Here is a 26,485-nt window from a genome sequence, read left to right as displayed (position 1 = left end):
CATAATAGCTTCCACTACCTTGAGGCGCGCGCCCGGATATACCACCCCTATCAGCGTGATGGCGGCCTTTTAGAGGTTTACCGACCTGGCGTCGTCACAGGCAATTAGCTTGACATTGCTCTGGAACCACCCTGCATCGGTGTAAGATGGCGGTGGACCAGGGTTGTCTTTCTTAACCTTAACACCCACCGTAGCGAGCGCGGCCTCGATCCACTTCCACTGTTGTTTCGGGATCCTGCCACCTTCGCTGCTCTCGTCTATAATGCCAATGATCTGCCGACCCTTGGCAATTTCGGCGAAAGACCGCGTCCAGCCCCCTTGCATCTTGGCCCTTTCCGGTGCAGTGGAGTTGGATTCATCCATGGACCGCTGGCGTTTCGAGATTTCATCACTCTCGACTAGAACTTTTAAAATTACTTGAACTAAAAAATTAAAAATAAATAACCGAACTAAAAAATAGAAAATAATTTTCAATTAAAAAGAGTTGATATAACAGTAGTAGAAGGTCAAACAATCATTTATAGTTAATCACCTCAAAATAAAATTATAATAAAATTTAAGTTAGTAACAGAATAATTTAATTCACAGTAAAAAGCGTGGGGTGCTTGATATTGAATGGTACAATCATTCTATTGGCAACTATCTGAGATGAAAGATATGAAATGTAGTCAAATGCACCCCACGCTTTTTAATCTGAATTAAATTATTCTGTTAATAACTTAAATTTTATTATAGTTTTATTTTGAGGTGATTAACTACTGTTATATAAACTCTTTTTAACTGAAAATTATTTTCTATTTTTTAGTTCGGTTAGCTATAAAAGCGTGTTTTTTAGGAGGGGTTAGTGAGTATTTAAAAGGGAGTGGGGCTTAGTTCTATAGGTGGGACGCCTTCTGGAGATATCGCCATAAAGATGGACCAGGGGTGACTACAGAGTGCGTTTGTACGATATGGGTATCCAATGAAAGGTGTTAATGAGTATTTAAAAGGGTGTGGGGCTTTGTTCTATAGGTGGACGCCTTTTCAAGATATCGCCATAAAGGTGGACCACGGGTGACTCTAGAATTTGTTTGTACAATATGGGCATCAAACGAAAGGTGTTAAGGAGTATTATAAAAGGGAGTAATCCTTAGTTCCATAGGTGGACGCCGTTTCGAGGTACCGCCATAAAGGTGGACCAGGGGTGACTCTAGAATTCGTTTGTGCAATATGGGTATCAAACGAAAGGTGTTAATGAGTGTTTTAAAAGGGAGGGGGCCTTAGTTCTATAGGTGGACGCCTTTTCGAGGTATCACAATAAAGGTGGACCAGGGGTGACTCTAGACTTTGTTTGTACGATATGGGTATCAAATGAAAGGTATTAATAAGAGTTTTAAAAGGGAGTGGTGGTAGTTGTATATGTGAAGGCGTTTTCCAGATATCGTAGACCAGATAATGTAGACCAGGGTGACCCAGAACATCACTTGTCGGAAGATTTCAAGGGTTTTTTATTTCGCCCTGCAGAACCTTTTCATTTTCTTCTACTTAATATGGTAGGTGTCACACCCAATTTACAATGTTTTTTTTTCTAAAGTTATATTTTACGTCAATAAACCAATCCAATTACCATGTTTCATCCCTTTTTCGTATTCGGTATAGAATTATGGCATTTTTTTTTTCATTTTTCGTAATTTTCGATATCGAAAAAGTGGGCGTGGTCATAGTCGGATTTAGGCCATTTGAGTTCAGATAAGTACGTGAACTGAGTTTAGTAAAGATATATCGATTTTTGCTCAAGTTATCGTGTTAATGGCCGAGCGGAAGGACAGAAGGTCGACTGTGTATAAAAAATGGGCGTGGTTTCAACCGATTTCGCCCTCTTTCACAGAAATAAATTATCGTCCTAGAATCTAAGCCCTTACCAAATTTCACAAGGATTGGTAAATTTTTGTTCGACTTATGGCATTAAAAGTAACCTAGACAAATTAAACGAAAAAGGGCGGAGCCACGCCCATTTTGAAATTTTCTTTTATTTTTGTATTTCGTTGCACCATATCATTACTGGAGTTAAATCTTGAGATAATTTACTTATATACTGTAAAGATATTAAATTTTTTGTTAAAATTTGACTTAAAAAAAAAAATTTTTTTAAGTGGGCGTGGTCGTTCTCTGATTTTGCTAATTTTTATTAAGCATACATATAGTAATAGGAGTAACGTTCCTGCCAAATTTCATCATGATATCTCCAACGACTGCGAAATTACAGCTAGCAAAACTTTTAAATTACCTTCTTTTAAAAGTGGGCGGTGCCACGCCCATTGTCAAAAATTTTACTAATTTTCTATTCTACGTCACAAGTTCAACTCACCTACCAAGTTTCATCGCTTTATCCGTCTTTGGTAATGAATTATCGCACTTTTTCGGTTTTTCGAAATTTTCGATATCGAAAAAGTGGGTGTCGTTATAGTCCGATATCGTTCATTTTAAATAGGGATCTGAGATGAGTTCTCAGGAACCAACATACCAAATTTCATCAAGATACCTCAAAATTTACTCAAGTTATCGTGTTAACGGACGGACGGACGGACGGACGGACATGGATTTTTTTTCGATCCTGATGATTTTGATATATGGAAGTCTATATCTATATCGATTCCTTTATACCTGTACAACCAACCTTTATCCAATCAAAGTTAATATACTCTGTGAGCTCTGCTCAACTGAGTATAAAAATACAAGCGATTGGATATTTAGAGCGCAGCTATTGAGAAAAAAAATACACTGCTATATCTCCGATTGTCGTTGTCTTTAGTTGTTAAGTCGGTCAGGTGTCATTCATTTCCAAATAATTTCTTGGCTCTTCGGTTGTTAACTCGGCGTTTTTTCGGGATCATTTCCAATAATAATTTTTTGGGTCTTTCCAGTGTCATTTGGCATTCTTCTCGGGATCACTTCGGGGTATATTTGAAGTGATTTCGGATGATTTTATGAACTATTTCAGGGTTAATCAGGGGTTATTTCGGGATCATTTATGAGGCTTTTGTTGATAATTTCAGGTTCCTTTGAGAACCACTTCAGGGTGATCTGGGGTTCAACTCGCGGGCAAAGCAACATCCGTAAATTTACAAACAAATTTTTTTAAATTACAAAACAGTTCTTCTAGACGCAGTCACCCCTCGGCAGTGATTTGGCAAACACTCCGAGTGTATTTCTGACATGAAGAGCTTAGTTACAACTCATATGCCTTGCAGATGCCGTTGGGAAAAGGCGTTCAACGTGTAGGCCCCATTCCGCCAATTTGTAGGAAAAATTAAAAGGAAGACGACGAAAATTGGAAAAAAAACTCACTTCGGAGGTGTATCGAGCCTTGTATTTATTTATTATTTGAGAAGATTTTGTGGACTATTTCGTGATTCTACGGGAGTCAATTGGGGACTCCTTTCGGGTACACTTTGTAGTCAATTAAGGAAAGTTTGAGGGTTCTTTTCGTAAATAAGTATTTCGGATACTTTAGGCTCATTTGGGGATAGGTTAGGAAAGATTTTATGGACTACTCAGGGCTTACCCTACGTCCCTTGGGTCCTTTCCAAATCACTTCGTGATCAATTCTTGGAAATTTTCGGGTGGTTTTGGTTACTACTTCCGGATTATTTAGCGCTAATTTTGGTCTGGCTTTAGATATAGTATCGGGGTATGCTGGCGGGACTACCTGAAGAACTTTAGAACAATGTCGTGATACCCATATTTTGGGTCAACACTGAGAAACAATCCTACATACAAGTGAAGCTAATATAAGCGTGTTAAAATAGTATTGAAAATGCATTTAAAGAATAAATTATATATATTTTACGGTCGATTGGAGATTTTTACAACATGTGTAACAACACGGTTACCAGTTTTGTAAGAAAAATTCTCATGGATCCTCCCACAACTACATTTGAATTCTACCAGAATTTTTTGGCAAACAGATGAACTCAACTTTTTATTCCCCAAATGGATATAAAACTGATGTGTGTGGCAAATACGCAGACAAGCAAAAAGGTGTTCTACCTTTAAGACTGTATAAATTCGAAAGACAGCAAAAAATGTTGACACAAGCGAAATATCAAATATCCAGACTTCTTAAAAAAATAACCAACAATTCAATTCCCTAAATACTTAATCTTTAACCTTTGCTTTCATATTAACAGTTCATACTTTTATTCATATAAATACATATTTAATAATTATTTGAAATGTGGCATGGCATTCATCAGCACGAGCAATCATCAGACGCATTTCACACGCCCACCTTGAAATTTTATTGGGCATTGCTTTGGTCTTTTAATGTTTTTTAGTTATAAATAAACTTAAATACCTAGAATATATAAAAATGACGAGTTTGAATAACATCAACGAAAGTAAACTGAACAATAAAACAAAAAAAAATTAAAAGAAAGAAGTAATATAATTTATGCAAAAATTAAGCGAAGGTGAAGAGTAAATAAATGAGCATTTGACAAAAAAAAAAAACAAGTAAGGACGGAACTGTCTTCGGCTATGCCGAAGACTTCATACCTTTCATGAATGGGGCTGAACAATAATCTTATCCCGTTCGTAATCTCCAAATAATCGGATGTATAACATAAGAAATATATAGTGAAAAGATCTGCATACCTAAACGATTTTTAAGATAAATATAAAATAAAAAATAGGTAGGTACTTTGTGTGAGGATGCAAAGCTTCACGTTTTTTGTGGTCTGCATGTATAAACTATGACTACGAATCACGTATTTCAAAAATATATGACGTAAACGTAACTATTTGATGAAATTTGATGAATTTTGAAGCTTCTAGCCGTAAAAAAGGGGCAAAAATGACAGTTTATATGGGGTATATAATATATATACCACCGATCTTTATGATTTTTTCAGACAACAATATATGCTATATACGTAAGCATTCGTTGAAATTGGAAGCCTCTAGCTCTTAAAATAGGGCAGTAATTACGAAAACTTTCTTATCTGAACAATCGGTGGTGGGGGATACATACTATATATACGACCGATCTCATCAATTTTTTCAAACAACAATATGTGCAATATACGAAAGTATATGGTGAAGTTTGAAGCTTCAATCTGTTAAATTGAGGAAGATATGACAAAAATCCTCTTTTTCTGAAAAATCGGTTGTATGGAGGATATATGCTATAGTGGTCCGATCCGGCCGGTTCCGACAAATGTCTAATCGGACACCCAAATACACCCGCTCACCAAATTTTATCAACATATCTCAAAAATTGAGGGACTAGTTTGCATACAAACAGACAGACGGATATGGCTAAATCAACTCAGCTCTTCACCCTATTTATTTCGGTATACTTAATGGTGGGTCTATCTATTTTCCTTTAAGGACTTACAATTTTGGGTTTCGTGACGAAATTAATATACCATTTCATTTTCATGAAAGGTATAAAAAAAATACAAAATTAAATAACTGGCTTCGCTAAAAACATACTTTTAGCACTGCCCAATAAACTTTCACTCGAAATTGGCACATCATTTATTTGAATTTTTTTTTTATTATTTAAGATTCCTTTTTTCTTATTTTGATGATTAATAATTTTTTTTAATACCTACACAACCACTCAATTGCCCACAGATGTGCTGAATCGAGTACTTCAGTCTCATGCTCTAACACTTGATTGATGAGACGTCTTTGCTCTTCTTCTTCAATTACTACTTTTTCCACGAGCATTATTTTCTTTCATTTAATCTTTTTGAAATGGCATTTTCTTTCGCCAATTTCCAGCGGCTGCCATTTATTACGTCCGCCGGGCATGTGGCTGTACTTAGCAGCAGCGAGTAACGACAGCGATAATCAAAATAACAATGGCGTCAGCATCAGATTGTGACGATAGCAGAAGCATGGACTATGGAAAATTAAAAAAAAATTCAATGACAATAAATGGCCTGCGGTTGAACTTTATGTTCTTTTCCTATTTTCATTTTATTCATGAACTAGTTTGGGCGAACCTTGGCATTAAGGGCGGTCAATGTACTATATATGCAATTTTAAAGGGAGCGACAAGTTTGATAATTGTAAATATTATTTGATATACATATACATTTGCTGAAGCGGGGCAATACTTGTTTTCAAGTGGAGTTCTAAGTCGAATTTCCAGGTTGACACTATTCTCAGTGCTAACTCTGATCACCTACTGTAATGAGTCATGGTACAATTAGTTATTTAAATATTTTCGTTGACTCTTTATTTTTAATTGTCTACAAAGTAGGAAATGTGTTACAATTTCAATAACTGAAATTTAGTGATGAACTTATCTTAGTGATGATCGATAACAAACTTGATCACACGAAGGGCCTCAACACAGTGCTACGACTACCTAAGGGGGTTAACATAGTATGTGCTTTCATTACACGCTTTTTTTTTTTTTATTTATGTATATTGAAGCCGGGCTGGTGGTTTTACTACTCTCCCGCTTCTAATTGTAACATGCTCATTTGTTTGTGATTTTGCTTCTGTACCTGTTGCGTTATCTACTACCATTTTTGGGCGTCGCAACCGTTTCTGTAGCCGAAGGTTCATCAACATCACAATTCTCTGTCGTGTTATCAACTTCCTTATTTTTCCCCATCAGATTGTCCCTGGCTGACTTTTGCGGCGAACTGAATACTTGGTTTTTTGTTACTATAATTTATTATTGCCTCTGCTAACACTTCACTTGCATTTAAATCGTTATTTCGCTTTAGCTATGAAATGAAGAGTACGCCTGAAGTGGTCATTAAATTTGTCTTGCACAAGGTATGACCGTTCATTACATTTCGCAACTAATGTTTCGTTATGCCATTCGTTACTATTTTTCTTGAAAATTAGATATCTCCTGTATTTAGTATAGGTAATTCCTTAGCGTTTCGGTCATAATAATACTTTTGCGTTTCTCTTTTTTTAGCTATCTTATTTGCAACCTCAATTTCGCTTAAGTTGATTCTCATCTGCAGTGAGCTCAAAATAGGTAGTTTAGTTTTCACTAGTCGACCATAGAACAATTCGGAGGGAGTTATCTGCATGCCCGTTAAGGGTGTTGTATTATATTCTAATAGTCGGTATGCAAAGTTGTCTACACTATTTGATATGAAATATCTTTTCAGAATATTTTTCGCAATTGCCACTCCTTTTTCTGCTAGTCCGTTGCTTTGTGGGTATCTGGGACTCGAGAACCTGAATTGAATATTGAACTCATTGGCGAATCTGTGAAATTCCGTTGAACCAAAGTGCGAGTTGTCACACTTGATTATGGTTGGGTAACCGAGTAAGACAAAAAGACTGCATAGTATGTTAATGATATGGTTTGAAGTTTTGTGACGTATTTTTACTGATACTAAATAATTTGAAGATGCATCTAAAAGTGCAATATAATCGTAACCTGCATGTTCAAATAAATCTACGCCTACCATATGGAATGGGTATTTTGGCAGTTCTTCTTGCACTAGTGGTTCTTTTTGGTTTTCCCGTTTGAAATTTTCGCATGTCTTACAAGATGTAACTAAATCTTTGATCTTCGCAGTCATACATGACATTCTGGCTCGGCAAGAGTTGATTCCAAGATGGGGGAGTGCAAATAGGCTGCTATTTTGTTTCTTAATTCGGGAGGTACAACAAATATATGATTAAGAAGCAGTAATCCGTTTTCAAAATGCAACTTGGAGTTGAATTTATAAAAATGCTGAATTAGCACATCTATTTGATGGAACTTTGGCCATCCATTTTCTACTTATCCACATAGCCGTGAAAATTCTGCGTTATCTTTTAATACTTTCCGATAAAATTCATGGTTATATGGCGTCGTGCACAAAGCTTTTGTGACTGCGTGTATGACTCCCGATAAACCGTCCACTTCCGTAACCTCTGGAACAGAGGTCTGCTTTGAGTACTAATAAAATTAGTGCACTTAGTCATGAGCCAAAAAATTGTGTCTAAATGTGTACTTAGTCAAGTACAGGCAAATACCATGAGTGATTAGCACATAAAATAGAAAATACATACGAGTGCCCCGTAACACATAGGTCTCATACATATATGACATTGTTGAGTATAAACTGATGTCATAGTCGCTTGAACTTAGTAGCACTTTGATTTCGTCTGTAATACACTATATACTTCGTTTATCATCGGTTTTACTTTGGCGCTGTATTCAATTTAGTTTCGTGCACATCGTTGTGTTGCTAGCGTCAGAAGACTGATATGACTATATTCATTTTATTGCACTATTAGTATTACTTATTCCAATTAGTCAATTGAATACTGAACTGCTTCGTGGCTTATGGGCGGTTATTCATTTTACGAATCATGACTATGTAAATGTGTGTTAGTGGATATAAGTGCTTGATGTTCTTTGTTTACATACGCACTAATACTCATTTTTTGCTTAGTCCACTAATAACCTTAAAAGATGAATAATTGCAGTTCACTGCTCTGGAAGTTGTGCCCTTGATAGACAATCTGCTACAAGTATTTCTTTACCTGGCTTGTAAACGACTTTCATTTGAGGGTATTTTAAGAGAAACATAAACATGCGTTGTCGTCGCACTGTGACGTTAACTATAGAACGTTTAACTAATGTTTCTAACGGCTTGTGGTCACTTTCGACCGTAAAATCGTGCCTATATAAAAATAAATGAAATATTTGGCAGCCAAAAACTATTGCAAGGAGCTTTTTTTCTATTTGTGCCCACCTCTGTTCACTGTTACTCAGGGCTCGTGACGCAAACGCTATAGGCTGGCCCTTTTGAAGAATTGCACAGCCCATCCTTTGATGCATCCGTTTGAACAACATTTGGAAGGTTTGGATCGAAAATTCCTAACTTTGGCTCAGACATTACGATTCTAAGCAAGTTATTAAATTCTATCACATGGCCTCTAGTCCAGCTGAATTCCACGTCATTTCGCGTCAAATTTCGTAAATGAGCGGTATTGCGCGACAAGTTTGGAATATATCTCGCCAGGTATTTGAGAAAACCTAAGAATCTCAACACATCTCATTTACTTGTTGGCTTTTTCATATTCCAGACCGCGTCTCGATGTTTGTTATTCGACCTAATGCTCCCTGATGCCAAGATATGTCCCATGAACTTTATTTCGATATTGCATTTTTTCAGGGTTGAATTTATAATATTGTTCTTTTGAGCCCTATGAATAACTACACTCATTATGTTACCATGCTCGTGGTCACTGTCTACGCAAATAACTATGTCGCCGAAGTAAGCGATGGCGGTTGAATTTATATCTACCAAATGGCGTCATAAACGTTGTAAGGTCTGAACTAGGTTTATCTAGCTCCATGTGCCAAAATCCACTGCTTTGATCGAGCATGGAAAAAATATATTTCCTAACTAATCCCGCAGTCAAGTCATCGATTGTAGGTATTAAAAAATTTTTATCTTTTTATGCATTCATTAAGCGGCTTTGGACCTAAACATATTCTGAGTTTGTCATTAGGCTTCTCAATTATTTGTAGGTTATTTATCCAATCTGTTGGATAATTAAGCGGCGATATAATTCCCTCCTGTGTCATCTTGTCTAATTCCGCTTTTAGTCTGTCCGTTAATGATTTCGGCATCCGTTTTCGATAATGCAACACTGGCTTTGAATTTTCTTTTAATGTAATTGAAAACGTTCCGGGGAATTTACCATGTCCGTGAAAAATTTCCTTATGATGTTCCATGCACAGTTCCTTTGAACTCGGGCACGAAACGCTTCCTATATCCAGGCTCTTAACTAACGCTAACTGTGGACATGTTCCCAACCCCAATATCGGCTCGCACTTATTCTAAACTGCCACAAATTCAACATATTGTGCTGTCCCTGTATTCGAATCCGATAGCTTTAATCGTATGATTCCAAAATGTTTAATTTTGTAATATATAATAATTTTATTATTATAATCGAATAAGCTAAGATTATTTCCGTGATAACTAAAATTTTTATTTAACTTTTTAATACACTTATGAGGTCTGCTATTAATTACAGCTCCCGTATCCGATATAAATTTGACATTGTTATGTCCTACCAAGTATCCTTTACTCCCGCGTTTGTTTATTCCCGATTGAATTAAAGCTAAAATTTTAGGTCCGTATGAGCTACTTATATTATAATTTTTAGAATAATTACCCAAACCTTGAATATCATTCCAATGAATATCCTGAACGCCGTTTCATCCACAGTCTTTCTCCGGCTTCTGCTCAACTTGTTTTTTGTTTTTTCCGGAACATGCGTCTGAAGTGACCCTTTTTTCCACAATTATGGCACACAACCTCCTTTGCCTTACAATCTTCCACGTGGCCCACCACAGTTGAAGCAAAACCTGTTATTTGGCTGTATTTGCATCTGTGTTTGTTCAGTCTTGGGATTAACCGCATCTACAGACTCTTGCTTTGGCGTTTCTACAATATTTTTATTTGTATTCGCTGCTTCGAAGGTTTTGCACATATCGATTACATTTCCGAGTTGATCGTCTCGACCGTCAAGCAGCTTGAGTTGTAAATTTTCATCGTACACCCCAACAATTATTTTGTCACGAAGCATTCGTTTCTCGTACGATTTTCCACATTCACACTGGAATTGGCACCAGTGTACTTGTGTTCGTAACTGCGTTTCAAACTCCGCAAATGATTGATGTTCTTTTTGCGTTATACAGTTGAACTTGTATGTCCCCATTGGTATATTTTTTTGGGGTACACAGTGTAGGTCGAATTTCTGCAAAACTTCGTCGAGTGACCGTTGCATAACGGGATGCCCGCACTGAGTTGTGCCTAGCAACGAATCTTGCGTCCCGTTATTCGAAAAAATTTCGTTATATATGTTAGCACCACCCGTACCAATCAACCTAATAAAGTTAGCAATTTTCGTAGATTCCGTTTCAAGGGATTTTCTGCTAGCGTTCGTGTATACCGAAAGTTGCGCTTCCAGTCCTGCCAATCGTGAGCTAAGTTGGAACAATCTAATTCGGGTACCGCTCTTAAGGGCTTGGCTGCCATTTTAATTTTTTTACCTTTTTCACGAATGTTATCAGCGATTTGTTTTTTTTTTTTTTTTTTGTTTGTTTTTAAATTAAATATTATTTATCAGCGCTTTCACTGTGAGGCCATGTAATGAGTAATGGTACAATTAGTTATTTAAGTATTTTCGTTGACTCTTTATTTGCAAGTGTCTATAAAGCAGAAAACGTGTTACAATTTTAATTATTGATATTTAGCGATGAAATTATCTTAGGGATGATCGATAACAAGTTTGATCAACATCTTGCTTACCACACCAAGCACTGTGTTGAGGCTACGACTGCCTAAGAGGGTTAACATAGCATGTGCTTTCATTACACCTACGATATATATTGTTATCTGCTATGACATTGTGACATTGTGTGAAAATTTAAGGAGCGTTCGTCAGTATAAGCACAGACTACTCAAGGGAAGAAAAATTCTTTAATTGGCCGCCGCTCAGGTTGATTTCCTTTCCACGCTACTATCTAAGCAAATGGTAAACACTCTATTAAGAGATTCAAGTTGGGGGTGGGCATAAATAAATAAATGTAAGGCGCGATAACGAGGGAGTTTTTTGTGAGCTTCTTTTCCAATTTGCGACGAGCTTCTTTTTTTCAACAAATTGGCGGGATGGTACTTATTAGTTTTATGCCGTCTCCGAACGGTATCTGCAAGGCAGATGAGTTTTCACTGAGAGCTTTTTATGGCAGAAATATACTCGTAGTGCTTGCCAAACACTGCCGATAGGCGTGCATGCTTAGAAAAACTTGCTTCTGATTGAAAAAACTTGTTTCTCAAATTTTGATATTGCTTTGCCCGTGGCGTGAACCGGGTACATTTGGTGGGGTAGCTGGTGGAAACTTGCTTTAGTAGGTAGCATTGCGTAAGGTTTCCTTGTGGGCTTTTCAATGTGGACTAGACGTAAATTTTGACAAAATACCACCGCTTTAAACTGGTTCATAAGGTCAAATTCTGAGGGTAGTTCTATATAAAAAGCTGGATTTGAAGACTAACGTCATTCCACGTCTGAGAAATACTTATCTTGCAATTTACACGTGTAAAAGGGCCATTGGCAAAACATGGGGTTTTACCCTCAATATGTACAGATGGATTTATGCCGCAGTTATACGATGTTTATTGCTGTATGCGGTGGTCGTATGGCTTACAGGCCTGACCAAGGCGTCAAAAAAAATTACTGGTGGTACTCTAAGAACAATGCCAAATGAAGCTCTTCAGATCATTTTTAATAAGCTACTTTTAGATCTATAGAGTCGTCCAGTTAGAGTACTAAAACCATAAGCCACTCAAGCATACTAAACAATCAAATATTTCTTCCTAGAAACACAGCCCACTGTGCAACCACAACAGTCTATGACAGCAACTTTATCGTATACACTCCAAGTAGGAATGATCGGGTGGAGTCCGATTATTATTTTTGTGTCTAAGGCAGCATTTCCGTTTACACCATTCGTTAGAAGATAAATAATAGGTTTCGAAGGAGAAAATATACAAACAACCGCGACCTTCGCCTCTCTATCAGACGAATTGATCGTTATAGTGTTATCCATGCAAAGTATCAGCTATCGAAGAATCCGCAGTTTGGATAGGAAAACACACTATCACCAAGGAAACCTCTATTTTTCGCTAAAGCCAAGCGGCTATCAAATCCCTTCCACATACTCATTCTATTTTAAACTAACACTAACCTATCACAGATCTCCTCATAAGATGTTTCAACACAACGGAAATTACCTGACATGGGTTCCGGGACACAGGGATATTGAGGAAAACTGTAGTGCAGATAAACTTGCTAGCTAGGGAACGGCAAGTCAGATTCATCCCGACATAAACGCTTAGGTGCCAAGTGCAAGCTAATGCTTAAAGTGTACATCCAAGCCAACAATGTATGGCTACAATGTATGGCAAGATGTCGGACATCTAAGCAAACCTGAGCAAAATGGGATATGCAGAGATCCCGTCACGTTGACAATCTAAGGTCGAATGCAATTTGCACTTTTGTAGGAGTAATCGATATGCACTTCCTTATTGGTAGGCATGAAAAAGGTCAGAAGTACCCTATCGTCGATGCTGAAGGAGATGTAAAGATGCAAAAGGTGAGGAAGCGGTGGGATTTAAAGCATACACATATTTAGTTAGCGGGGCTGTGGCGATCTTAAGTTCCTTATGGGGCTAGAGGGCAGGAGAAGAGGGGTACATTATGGCCTATAAGGTTCAACGTGCCCACACAAAATCGGTTCGAGATGGTCGGGCTGGTAACTTTATTGTGCTTGTTACCGAAACGTACCCGATCTATATCCAGCAAAGGACGTTCAACATCAGTAACACTCCCTAAAACCTTCGGGGAGTCTCTGTATCGCTATAACAATTTATTTTGAATGTATGTTGAATTTATTTTTGTATACTTACTCAAAAAATTATTGTTATAAATTGTAATATATAATAATGAAAATGATTCGGAACAGTCAGTCTATTTATTTCATTCATAATAACAACAACAAAAACAAGAGGGAACGGTGAATAACCTCAACTGCAACTTCTCTACGTTGAGTGGTGCCAGACAACGCTGCCTGGGAGCTTCCTGCCTTGATGATCTAGGCAAGGTCGTGGAGTACGACATCAAGGTTAGTCTTCATCAGTTTTCGGGAAGATACGAAGAGGAGAGGCTTTGTTGTCTTTTTGTAGTATCACCAATGCCTCCTGACACTGACCTATGTGTGTCTCCGCGCATCCTCTTCAACCTAATCTAACCTATCTGTTATCACTGCGCTATCGCTATCTTCTATGACATCGAGTAGTTTGTACAGTCCTTGCTCATTTGGAAATAGATTTTTGGCTTTCTGCACAAAAATCCAATATATATACAAATAATGCAAATCGTTTAGGCGATGTTCATGACAACTTTGTAGAGAAGTTCAAAGCAATGTAAAGGCTATTGTTTTAAGTTGCCAAAGCTTTTTGACATAAAATTGAATTAACTTCTATATTGGCAAATAACATATTAAATATCGATCTGTGATACTCAAAGAGCAGCAATATATTTACCAAATTAAATGGATACAATTGACAGACTCGAAATCGGAGCAAGTTTGTACTTAAATGTACTTCATTAAATTTTCCTCCTCAACTCAAGAGCATTCCTCACGAATAAGCACACAGCTCAACCGGTGAAGTGTTATAGTGAAAATAAAATACTCTAAATTAAGTTTCTGCAATGACAATCAGAATTACTATTTAACTGCAATAAAAATATGTCAAATTGTTGCAAGAGCCTTTTGTCTAATGCAAGTACAAAAAATATTGACACAGATGCAGGTACATTGAACAAATATCAATAACAAAGGGAAAAGTAAGACAAAGCAATTGGCGCAACTATAGTATAGTTTTAGAAAGGTCAAACTAAAACAAGGTAGCGGCAATTGAAAAGTACATTTTTATGTTACTACTACATATATATACATGTACACTCTTATAGCAGGGTCTGCCTAATGGTGCATGAAAATGTTCATAGTGTGCATCGAATTGTACGCTAATGGGTGTGTATTAGTGACGAATATGTTGACAAAGTGGGCGCTGTCCTCTTGTGGCTCATCTAAAGTCCGTCTCAAAACTATAGCACACATTTTTCTTTAGAGAAATAACTGCTGGGAAATTTTTGGGACACACAATGCAAATAAAATAAAAATTTGGAAAAGTACAGCTGTTTATCCCCGTTCGTTTCAGTATCTGATTTCCGAACTTCTCTCTTCCATTAATGTTAACGTCATATAAAATGAAAAGAGTGCCCTTATTGGGTATAGGAACTCCAATCATAACTATAGAACATTTTAAGAATTGTCTAAAATTCGGGTTTTTTTTTATTGACGCCTTCAATTTATGTATTAGATTTCCATTCTGCTGAATTCATTTGAAAATTCTATTATCCATATTGCTGGTTTTTGGCATAGGCTCTACACTTAAAGAAATGGTGCTAGTAAAATCAACAAATCGGTTCTGTTATTCTTGACTTAACGGAGATTCGGTTAAATTGATCGAATTATGGTTAATTCGACCGAGTTCTTTGTCAAGCGAACAAATTAGTTTAGTCATTTCAACAGAAGAGAAATTGTCGCTCTTAAGTTAAAAAAATTCTGTAAAATTGACACATTCCCAATAAATCTAACTGCTTTTGTTAACACAACTGATCTCACTGGTCATTTCAACAGCGATCAACAGTCATAACATGAGCAAATTTCAAAGAGAATTTTACGCTCACTGCGCTCTCTACTTTGTACTTATGTACGCTGTGTACTATATGTATGCATATATTTACGTATTTATATGGAGGCCGCCATGATCATGTGGTGTGATGGTAGCATGCTCCGCCTACCACACCGAAGACCCTGTGTTCACACCCCGGGCAAAGCAACATAAAAATTTTAGAAATAAGGTTTTTCAATTAGAAGAAAATTTTCTTAAGCGGGGTCGCCCCTCGGCACTATTCGGCAAGCACTCCGAACGTATTTCTGCTATGAAAACTCATCTGCCTTGCAAATGCCGCAACATAGGAACTTTGGTACAAAGCTGTCGCAACAACTTTATTTTGTTCATTTGACTACTAAAACGGTTAACTACGAATCAACGATTTGTGCACAGTTGATTCAACATCTTGTTGCGATGGATAAAAATTGACAGAAATTTCGGTTGAATTGACCCGTATTTCGGTTGATTTCACCAGTCTTTTTCTTTCAGTGTACGGGCTAATAATCCATATATATTCTCCTGGGGATTAAGGTCGGACGAACAAGTTGGCCAATTCAAAATATTAACGCTATTTTCAGAAACAATTTTTTTTTTCTCGCGACTGACATGCATGGGTTCATTGTCCTGCTGAAACGTCTACCGTTTTTTCACTGTTTGCTCGTTAAAATGAAAGACGACTGTACTGCAGTACATTTACGTAAACTCAACTCTTCATTTTTGAGCTCACAAACTGCAGCTCTAGTACGGCGTCGCCTGTAAATGATCCCAAAACCATCAACGAACCACCTACAAAATTTCTCTTTGAAAAAATTTGGGGCTCCTTCCCCAAATCCCTCCAATATCCTCTTTTTCCCTCAGGACCATCTAATTTCCATTTTTTTCATCTGAAAATATAACCTGAAACAAAAGGCAAGCATAACTAGAAGCAATAAAACTTCCCTACTTGAGACTAGACCATTTTCATTTCTTTCTTGACGCACTCAATGCGAACATTTTTTTCTTCAATTTTTGGCGGCAAGTATTTAAAGCTTCTTGCAGAACGCTCCATATTGTTGATTTGCTAACGCCTGTCCCCACGAGTATCGCCAATTTTTAACAGCTCAGCGAGGAGATGATGGCGTTTGTTGTTATTTTTCGACTTTCGCGATCCGAAAGCTTTCGTTTTGAACACCCAAATATTTTCCTATCGTACTCCGCTGTATTTAATAAAAAGTCGCTCACAATTTTGCGACTCCGTTCAAATGTTTTTTTTGCAATTTCACTAATTTTTAAATTTTGCTCCTTCAAAACCAAAAAGTTACCTCTTGCGGTTTCAGTTAATTTTGTTCCAATTAATTTTGTTCCAGTTTTGTCACCATTGGATTAGTTTTATATTTACAAAAAAGAAGAAATTCGTTAAGCTACTTTTCCTTTAGAGAGTAATTTTCAAACTGAGTGCTATAGCTATGAAACGATTTTATAAGCACAATATAATAAGTGTTGTGCTGCTTTTGTAACGGTCAATTCAATGCAGGAGAGATATTCGAAGAATTGGTTGCTCAAATAAGTGAGGATGAATGACTTACTTTTCCATATTTTTAATTTTATTTCTAAGACCATCAAAAAAAACCTTTCACCAGTTAGTTCTCTCAACAAAAATGTGTGCTATATTTATGAGACGCAGTATATACGCACAAGTGAAACCGCCCGGCCCTCAACTATACCCCACTCTGCCTTACAGCAATTGTAAAGTATCCAAGAACATTTAAAGTTAATATGAACTACCGAGTGGAATATCCCCTATTGAGGGACGACCTTCATTCGGAAAAAAAAATCTTTAATATTTTCTAGTTAGTTGTCCCTTCGCTTGAGTCGAAAGCCGTAGTTAGGCCATCATACCACCTCTACACTACGGAGGCGTTCAAGAGCCGTATAAAGAAACATCAATGAATCGGCAATGGCTTGGGAAAAACTCCGAGTGTATTTGCGCCATAAAAAGATTCTTACAGAAATTTCTTCTGTTGTGCAGTTGCCATTCGGAGTTGACATATAACAAGTACTTAGGTCTTGTCCCGCCAATTTGTAGGAAAAACTAAAGACGAGCACTACGCAAGTTGAAAGACGATCTCGGCTCCAATCTCCTCAGAGGTTAATCGTGCCGAGTACATTTTTTCTGTCGTTACTATTGCCTTTTTTTAATATTTAAAATCAAAGATACCTGCGAGAGAAACACTGGCATTGACAAACCCTAATGGACGCACTAAAAAGACTGAAAGAATTTTCCAGAAAGGATGCAAGGGTGGTTTCGAGCCAGCGCGCACTACTGTTGTGAAACGTCAAGACGATACTGATGATGCAAAGTCAATCCGTCAAGATCAAGCTCTGCGAAGTAGTTCTTCATTGGTCAAACAACAGAGTGCGAGGCAACGATCCAGGATAATGAGTAGTAAGATGAAACGCGGGTACGATGAGAACAATAATTCGGAAGATTCCTTGGAGGGAGATTTGGTACTGCTATACAACCCTCACCGGCGGAAAGGTGTTCCATCCAAATTTCGGTGCAGTTGCGAAGGCCCGTACAAAGTTGTGAAAAAGATCAGTGATGTCATCTACCGCATACAAACAATTGGGAAACCACGAAATAGATGGGTGGTTCATTTGGAGAGGCTAGCAGCAGTTAGATCGAGAGATTTGTCTGATCGGGACGACCAGACTTAGGTGGAGGGCAGTGTAACGAATATTAACAGCACTAAGAGATAATATCATCTCTAAGCCGATGCTAAGCAGTGACTTGTATGCACATCAATAATTCAATCATTATGTCTACACATATGTACGTACACGTAGCGGAGAAGCAAACGCACATACACATGCAGATATCTTATCTGAGATGCTCCCAAATATATGCAATTATAATTGTGGAAGTGTCGCTTACAAATACACTCGCATATGAGAGCTATACACTTGCAACTGTAGTTATAATTATATAGCCGTAACTAAGTAAATTCTGGAAGAGCCTAGAAATATGCAAACGAGAAATCACAGAACATAAAAGGCCGCAACAATAGAGGCGCGACAATCAGTTTGATTTAAGACGCTATCTGGTGAGCAATAGTAGTGTTATTGTGAAGAACTCTAATAAAGGCCATTTTGCATTATTGAATAGTGGAGTTACTTATTCAACAGTTTAGTGATTCGAACTTAGCAGAAGGTTGCAAATAAGAGGATTTGCAGTAAATTCGTTATAATATGTAGTATATTAATGGTTCTGACAATTAGTGCAATGTCCCCATGCAAGCAATATTTAGTCATATCATGGATGTGAAAGCAAACAGCTTTTGAAGGCTAACTTAAGGAGCATTTATTAATTTTCAGTGACATAAAAAATGCCGCTTTTTTACTGCATAAATTTAAATAGTAATACCTGCGTAATAAGCAGAAACTCATGCCATTTTTGGAGGAAAAATAATTTTGCTTGTTAGCTGACCTAATCATGTGAAAACGGCATCATAGCTTAAAAGGATATTAAACGGAAATATGAAGCTACTCAAGGCTAAAATAATGACATATCAATTTTCAAAATAGGACGTCAAATAACCAAGTTACAACGAAAAAACCTTTTCGGCTGTATTTCGAAGGATCAAAAAAAAAAATATAAAAAAATTTTTCCGAAACCCTCTCAACATAATCTCTAAATTTAGGGTCGGACATTAGCAACTTTTTTTTTGTATGTGGACCAACTTAGTCTACTGCGTATATGTACAAATTTTTATCAGTAAATGAGTTCGCCAAACTGCCAACTAATTGTAATCATGTTGAATCACAATGTTAGGGAGCACTCCCCATGACTATAACGCAGACTTTATATCTTTCCTGAGTAATAAAAATACAAGACGCGATAACCTCCGAAGAGGCCAAGCTTTTGTTGCAACTTGCGTCGCGCTGTTACTAATTTTCCCTCAAAATTCCGGATCGGGACTTAAAAGTTTTACGCCGACTACTAACGGCATCACTGAAAATGTTTCTATGGCATAATTACACTCGGAGTCTTCAACGAAATTTTAATGCACTCTGCGACAACCCAGTTCTTAAACCCCAACGTCACCTTATGATACCCAAAATAGAAGCACATTTTTGTGCAGGAAAGTAAGTCTCCAAAGAAGCTCAAAGGAAGATTGGCAGTCTTCTTAACAAAGTTCTATCCCAAATTCTCCTCCAAATCCTTAAGGCCATTAGTGGACATTTTCAGAAACATTTTCAGAGAAAACACGATAAAAATATCGGAAATTTTTCGCTAACAAATCGGTAACTTTTCAATAAGTTGTTGATAGCTTTCAAAATTTGGTCTTCATACCCAACTTTCAAAGAAAAACTGCTATAAAAAATTATTAATTTTTCGATGACAAATCGATAGTTTTTCGATAGCACATAGGTAACCTTTCGATAAATTTTTTTTAACCTATCGACTTTTCGATAAATAATCTTTAACTTTTCGAAAATGGTCGATCACTTTTCGTAAATAACTCATAACTTCTCAGTAACAAATCTATAACTTTTGATAATTAATTAATAATTTTTTGATAAATAATTGATACATTTTCAATAAAAAATCTATCAAATTTCGGTAAATTTATTAACTTTTCGCAAATAATTGATAACTTTTCGATAACAAATCGATAAACTTTTTGATAACAAATTCATAATTTTTCGATATACAATCGATATATTTTCAATAAAAAATCTATCAAAATTCGTTAACTTTACTGAAAACTGTGTCTATAAAAATCGATATTCATCCTTCTTTTCCCCAAGCAAAATTTCGATAGAAGTCGACAACTTCTTCGTAACACATCGATGGGATTTTGATAAATAAATGATAACTTTCAATCGATTGCGCTTCATTTCATGCCCAAATTCCAAAAATAAACGACTGTCGATAACTTTGATATTACACATGACGACTTTTCGAGAGCACGTACATAACATTTTGATAACCTTTTTCTAACTTATCGACTTTTTGATAAACAATTTTTAACTTTTCGCAAATAATCGATAACTTTTAGGTAGCAAATCGATAACTTTATAATAATATATTGATAACCTTTCGATAAGTAATCGACACATTTTGAGAAAAAATATATAAGTTTTCGATACCTTTACTGATAACTCGTCGATAAAAAATTTATATCCATCTTTCTTTTTCATAAGCATCATTAGTATCACCAACATTCTTACTATACTTCTCTTTTGCTTGATCCGTTACTGTTTCATCTTGTTTACATTAGCTTCTTTTCATTTGTCCTTTTACTTTCTAGTGAAATTATATATATAACATCAAGTTTTTTCTCTGCTTTCGTTGACAATTCAACACACTGTGCCTACATTTATCCTGCGCTTGGATTCTGTATGACCTCATATCGCATAGCTTTTCCTGCGCTTGGATTCTGTATAACCTCATATAGCATAGCTTTTCCAAAAACTACGCTTACACATGCTCTTACCTTAAGCACAAGTTCTGGATTTCCCACAGCGCGAGCCGAGATGGTGACAGATATAAGTTCCAAATCGATAAGATAAAGCATTCCCAGCGAAAACAATGACAGCCTAATACCACAACGCATAGAGATACTGGCGTACAGGTGCTACTTGGGTTATATAAGCAATTGAGATTTAATAATGTCATTTTATCTTCCCTTTAAAACCCTTTGAATTATTCAAGAAATATCCCTCTAAAGGATTAATGATAATTTCCGTAAGATTTCGATTGACTGTAAGAGCTTTGCTTAAATTCTCTTTTTGTTATCAATTTTCGCCAAATAAGTATGGCGAAGAAATGACTGGAGTGACTTGTTGGACGGGCTTAACGTTTAAAGCGGCTAAGAACCAATTATGTAAGTAAGTAAGTGCGAACTTCACATAGATATGAATTAAGACGCCCTGGCTCATAAGTTAATCCTATCTTGCACCGCCTTTGCTAGTTTGTACTGCGCTAAAAAAAAACATCTAAGTTTTTGTTGTTGCTGTAGCGAAAAGGACACTCCCCGAAGGCTTTGGGGAGTATTGTCGAAGTCGATTATCCTTTACCGGATGCAAATCCGGTACATTACGGAAACAAGCTCCATTAAGGCACCAGACCGACCAACTCGGAAACGATTTAGTATGGACATATCACACCTTCAAGGCCATGCCGCCCTCCCAACCCCTAGATCCGTCAGGAACTTGGGGTCGCCAGGGCCTCGGCTGTTAAAGTAACAGGATTCGCCCCAGGTAGGTGAGGTTGACAATTGGGTTGGAGAAGCTATATTTTGCGCTAGCAACACCTTGAATCAATTTGGTATTTTAGTCGCCTCTTACGACAGGCATACCTGCCACGGGTATATTCTAAGCCACCTAATCCGCTTGGGGTGGAGGGTGTTGTTTGTACAAGTCGGCATTAATTCTCACTGTTCCTTATTTGCCTTAGGACTGTGTTTTGAATATGTACAGGAAATAATATAATAGCCCTCAAATTATATCACTATTCCCTCAGAGTTGATTTTTAAATAATGGTGAACCCAACTGGCGACATTTAGAACTAACAAACTTTTGATGCTGTTTTACGTTCATGGACTGTAATTTATTTCCTATGATTGATAATTTAAAAACTCGAATACTAATTGACACCCAAATTCATATACATGTCAAAATGACCCTTATTTTAGTTACTTTTGTGCCCAAAAATTTGACCTTGTACTTATGGTGAACAAAAGAAACGTTGATAATAAGTGACCAATACATTTGCTCACACAGCCACTTTGTGGTTGTGTATGATGGTATGAACGTTAAAAGACACATAAGTCTAAGTGCATGGAACAGAACAAAAGCAATCACTTAATTTAAACCCAGAATTTATTTTTGAATAATCACAAATCAGAGGCATCTTTATATAGCTGAGTTTATGCATTCTTTCGTTTTCAATGCAAGTAAATAAAATAATACTCCAGCAAATAAATAAATATAAATGTGAGGCGCGATAAGCTCCGAAGAGATTTTAGGCCGAGCTTCTCTTCCAATTTGCGTCGTGCTCCTTTTTAGTTTTTCCTAAAAATTGGCGGGAGGGGACCTACTTGTTTTATGCCGACTCCGAACGGCATCTGCAAGGCAGATGAGTTTTCACTGAAAGCCTTTCATGGCAGAAATACACTCGGAGTGCTTGCCAAACACTGCCGAGGGGCGACCGCGCTTAGAAAATTTTCTTCTAATTCTCAATTACTTAGGTCGACCAAATTTAGAATTTAAGTCCAGATTTGAGTCGATAATTTTCTTATTTGCTTTCTGGTACCGGGTTCAGATATTCAGCATAGCGAAGGTCCTCAGAGGTTTAAAGGCTCATTTTAAACTCTAAAATTGGTGGGTCCCAGAAATATTGGCACGATTTGGGTGTAAAATTTGTCAGTCAGGAAATTGTAGGCCCTTTTCTGGCTCTAAAATATGTATCAACAAGGTGCGGAAAACCTTGCGACCGTGCATCTGTATTATATATTTTAAAGAATTTACTGCAATTCCCCTTATTTGCAACCTTCTGCTAAGTTCAAATCACTAAACTGTTGAATAAATAACTCCACTTTTCAATAATGCAAAATGGCCTTTATTAAAGTACTTCACAATAACACTTATACTTCGCTTACTGATAGCTTGCTTAACTCAAAGTGATTGTCGCGCCTCTACCGTGGCGGCGTTGTATACTCTGTGATTTATCGTTTGCATTCTTCTAGGCTCTTCCAGAATTTACTTAGTTAATGCTATGTAATTATAATAAGAGATGTACGTGTATAGCTCTCATATACGCGTGTATTTGTGAGCGACACTTCCACAATTATAATTGCATACTTTTGGGAGCATCTCAGATAAGATATCTGTATGTGTTTGTGCGTTGCTTCTCCGACGCGTGTACGTAGATATGTGTAGATATAATGATTGAATTATTGATGCGCATGCAAGTCACTGCTTAGCATCGGCTCAGAGATGATAGTATCCCTTAGAGCTGCTAATATTCGTTACAATATGTATACAAGTTTCTTCTGAAACTCAAGCCCAACATCATCATATATTGCAAGCTTATCTATGGATATAGGTACGCGCATAAGTACACACACACACATACACATATCTATATGATTCCGTTAGCTATAAGTTTGCATTGCGCACATAATAAACTAATGTAAATGAAAGTTATAAAAGTTTTTCATTCAGTGTTATTCGTTGTTGAATGGGATTTTTATTTTCTGTTTCTTTTTGTCCTTTTTGCCTTCATTATCAGGTCTTTTTGTTTTAAATTATTTTAGTACCATTTTATTTTTTAATTAAAATGAGCAACCTTTTGTTGGGTAAATGTTCCCAATGTGTACCAATCACACATTGATACATATATATTTATGACGTATACATTACATATACATACTTTGAGCATCAAAATTGGGATTTTGTTATACACAGCTGTACTTGTACACAGGCTTTTATAATTTTGATTGGATAACGCTTGATTGTACAGGTATAAAGGAATCAAGATAGATATAGACTTCCATATATCAAAATCATCAGTATCGAAAATAAATTTGATTGAGCCATATCTGTCCGTCCGTCCGTCCGTCAACACGATTACTTGAGTAAATTTTGAGATATAGAAGAGATTGGTATTTAAAATGAGCGAAATCGGATGATAACCACGCCCATTTTCCATATATATATATCATTTTGGAAAACACATAAAACCTGATTATTTAGTAAATACTACACCTAGAATGTTGAAATTTGAGGTGAGGACTGGTATTGAAACTCTTGATAAAAATTTGAAACAATCTTTTAAAATGGGCGTGGCACCGCCCACTTATTATAAAACCAATTTTAAAAATATTATTAATCATAAATGAAAAATCGTTAAAACTATCGTAACAAAATTCGGCAGAGAGGTTGCCTTTACTTTACTTTTTACGTTAAGGACCACACCCAATTTATATAAAAGACGAATAAGATAAGCTATATCTTTGCAAAAAAGAGCTTTATAACAATGGTATTCCATTTCCCAAGTGGGTTTATAAAAATATATTGGAAAAACTTCAAATTTTAAAAAATGGGTGTAGCGCCGCCCCTTTTTTGACTAAGCAATTTTCTATGTTTCGGGAGACATAACTCGAAGAACGGATCGTAATAAAATGTTTTACACAAATTTTCCCTATAGCAGGAAATATTTCTAGAAAAAATGGACGGGATGGGTTAAAGACCACGCCCACTTTTGTATAAAAGATATTTAAAAGGATCATAGATGAAAATAATAAGCTATGTCTTAGTGAAAAATAGCTTTGTATTGTGACGAATATTAGCAACACTAAGGGATACTATCATCTCTAAACCGTTACTAAGCAGTGACTTGTATGTACATAAACAAATCAATCATTATGTCTACACATATACACATGCCAGCACGCAGAGATGCTCACAAACGTATGCAATTATCAGCAAAAATATTTCTCACAAATACACATGCATATATCTGAGATGCGCACAAAAGTAGGCAATCATTTGTGCAAGTATCACTCATATATTCACGCGCATATGAGAAGCTATAAACGTGCATCTGTAGTTTATAGCTGGTGAGTTTATAGCTGGTAAAAAAGTAGTGAATTCTAGAAGAAGAAACGCCTAGAAGTATGCGAACGGGACATCACAGAGTATAAAAGGAGTTAAAGCTGGGTAAGCAGTAATCAGTTTGATTTAAGCACGCTATTGGTTGCGAAGTATAAGTGTTATTGTGAAGTACTTTAATAAAGATAATTTTGCATTATTGAATATTGAAGTTATTTATTCAACAGTTTAGCGATACGAGCATTAGTAGAAGGTGTGAAATAAGCGGAGTTTCTCTAAATTCATTACAGTATCAATAAATTGAATTATAACATTAAGTTGAATTATAAATTCTTGAAAATGGGTGTGGCAAAACCACTTTTTTGTCTAAGCAATTGTCAATGTTTCGGGAACCATAACTCGGAGAAAAATTTGGTGCACATGTAAGGCATACAGGAAATATTTTCAGTAAAAATGGACTAAATCGGTTAAATCGCCTTCTTTTATATAAAAGATTTTCTTAAAGTACGTACATGCAGATAATAAGCTATTTCTAGTAAAATTGGAAAATTTCCAATTTCCATTACTTGTAAATAGTAGGAAATCCCCATATATGAAGGAAAACTGCATTATTACCTGCTCACGGACATTGGTGTTAGCCTCTGCATCCTTGTTGCTTCTTTTAAACGAAAATTAGTTCAGAATAGAATCAAATGTATATGTATTATTGCGCAGCCTTGTGACACTATTAAGCACACAAAACAAACAACAACAGCATTTTAAGTGTACACCTGGGTATGTAATGTTCGGTTTCACCCGAACTTAGACTACCTTACTTGTTTTTGTTTATTTTACTTTTGGCGGCCGCTGTGGTTTGTTGGTAGCGTGCACCACCTACCACACCAAAGATCCTGGGTGGACGCCCCGAGCAAAGCAACATCAAAATTTAGAAACAAGTTTTTTCAATTAGAAGAAAATTTTTCTAAGCGGGGTCGCCCCACGGCAGTGTTTGGCAAGCGCTCCGGGTGTATTTCTGCCATGAAAAGCAACCCAGCGAAAACTCATCTGCTATGCAGATGCCGTTCGGGGTCAGCATAAAACAAGTTGGTTATTTTTTTATTTAATAAAATCACTGTATACCATTAAAATGGTGTTAATATTTCTCTCAATGATAAATATTTCAAAAGCTTGCTAAAGTAAAAGCTTACCATCTTAGCGAAATTTGCAATGAAAGCGCAACTTCCTAATTGTTGCTCATACGTCCGGCAGCACCAAAAGTTAAAATATGACTAACGCGCTGGGTAATCTTTTGCAGTCGAATACCAGACTTAATGTTTCATCTCGACCTGCGTTTACCAGGCTAAAACTATGGATAACTAAGAACTTCAACGAGATTTATTTGTGAAGTTTTTTTGATCTGTAACATTATGTTTTCAAATGTTTTAAATTAATCAGTCCAATCGTTTTTTTATTTTTATACTTTTCATGAAAATGTTAATATCGCACGAATCTCAAAACTGTAGTTCCTTAAAAGAAAAGAGATAGAGCCAGCAATAAGTATACATAATCACTTTTATCATTTTTTTTCTAAATCTATTTTATGCGTACAGCGATGATAGGTATTAGAGGTA

General features: G+C 36.5%; 1 protein-coding gene across 14 annotated transcripts in view; it reads left to right on the top strand.

Annotated features, from left to right (window-relative positions):
- The window catches only part of LOC137237421 (tropomodulin-like), a 406,385-nt gene that overhangs the window by 9,109 nt on the left and 370,791 nt on the right, over positions 1-26,485 (top strand). The window lies entirely within an intron of this gene.

This window comes from Eurosta solidaginis, chromosome 1 (assembly GCF_040869045.1).
Source record: "Eurosta solidaginis isolate ZX-2024a chromosome 1, ASM4086904v1, whole genome shotgun sequence".
In the NCBI taxonomy this organism is placed as follows: Eukaryota; Metazoa; Arthropoda; class Insecta; order Diptera; family Tephritidae; genus Eurosta; species Eurosta solidaginis.
This window is presented reverse-complemented; position numbering and strand designations above follow the sequence as displayed.